We start from the raw sequence: 1,670 nt of genomic DNA, 5'->3' as shown, positions 1-1,670 counted from the left end.
ATATATAATAAAATATTTTTTTATTATTACCCGTCAGGGTTGCGGTCAAAGGAGAAAAATAGTTTACAACTATTTATTTTCCGACGTTTCTCCCCACTTTGTAGGGCTTCATCAGGGCTGTTCGAAGCAAACGGGTGAACAGTGTATTATATATAGTGTACAATCATGATAACAATAAAGTCCTGAAAAGTTTCCTCAGCATAGCTGTTTTATTATTGATCGAACCTCAATAATCTCAAAAATATACATTACAAACAGAAAAATGTTATCTATATATGTTATTACTGAAGTAGTTAGTTCATGACAAGCACTCACGTTTGTTGTTTATGCAGATGTAATTGCTCTAGAGAGAGAATATTGAGGTGTTCGATCTGTTACAAAAGGAATAGGACTTGGAATAGACAAAGCCCACCACAGCCTATAGACAGCTTTTAAGTATCCGAACCCTTAAATTCTTAGAGGTTATTAGATATACATATATGCATATTAGTACTTCTTCGATGAGTAGATATGTGTGTATATTATTTTTAATCGAACTATTTTATTAAATAATATTTCAGAATTTTATCGCAGAACGATTAAAAGTTACGTTTCATTAAATAAGAATGGCGTAGCCTAAATGATTCCTTAGTATATAAATATAATTTTATAAAATATATAAATCTCAATTTAATTTTAGAATTCCTAAATCGCTTCAATTATTAAAATTTATTTATTTTCATCTACATTTTCCACAAAATAGGTATCGAAATTAAGCAATGAAAAATTTGATTAAGAATTATTACTTATTTAATTGCACTGAACACTTCGGAGTGCATAGGTAAGACGAGAACAATTATACACAACATTATGTCTGCATTTAAGTATTACTTTCATTATTATTTTTTTTATTATTTAACTTCATATTTTTTTTCTTTATTCTAGTATCGTACTTACGTATTTCATTATTTACATATATTTTTTTCCTTTTTTTTTTTCCATAACATTAATTTTTAAATTACTATTAAATTAAATTATATAACTTCATATTTTTATTTCCTTAATTAAAAATATAAAATAAATTAAATAGATAAGCGTATAGTTTTATTTATTGTTTGAAAAATAAACTTAATTCCCAACTCACGAAATCGATCCATAAATTTATTTTGTCTTTTTGTGCTAAAAGGTATGTTTGCGTTTCCAGTGATCCCTATGGCCATGTTTATTTTTTATAATGGCTATTGTTGAGCTCGGTTTGTTTGTTCAGGAATGTTTGTTTTTCTTAATAAAACATCCAAGATCCTACGCATGAATGGGGATCGCTGAAGGCAGAAATTCAATATTTCATACTCGTTGGAAAACGAAACTTGCTCATATCACACCGTGAATTCATTCACATTTTGCTTCAAAATATTTAAACTTTTACCTAACAATACAGCTGAATCTAAATTAATTATAGCTAAAACCATTATTAACGCTTTCAGCTATGAATTAGTAATTAACAGATTTGTTGTTTCGTCGTTTCCCACGTTTAATTAAATTAATGATTAACAACAAATTAACAGTTAATTTAACCAGAAAACAGAAAGATTTCCAAAAACAACTGAGTGTTGATAATGTTGTATTGGCCGATGAGCCAATCTCAATAAAGCTGGGCAAGATTCACCCCCACCACTACTCCTTTTTGAATA

The 1,670-nt window shown here is 28.1% G+C and overlaps 1 protein-coding gene across 1 annotated transcript in view; it reads left to right on the top strand.

Annotated features, from left to right (window-relative positions):
* The window catches only part of LOC106678164 (guanylate cyclase 32E), a 219,205-nt gene that overhangs the window by 1,876 nt on the left and 215,659 nt on the right, over positions 1 to 1,670 (top strand). The window lies entirely within an intron of this gene.

This window comes from Halyomorpha halys, unplaced genomic scaffold, assembly GCF_000696795.3.
Source record: "Halyomorpha halys isolate HHAL.00 unplaced genomic scaffold, Hhal_1.1 Scaffold126.1, whole genome shotgun sequence".
In the NCBI taxonomy this organism is placed as follows: Eukaryota; Metazoa; Arthropoda; class Insecta; order Hemiptera; family Pentatomidae; genus Halyomorpha; species Halyomorpha halys.
The sequence above is the reverse complement of the archived record's forward strand: the minus strand, read 5'-3'. Positions and strand labels throughout refer to the sequence as shown.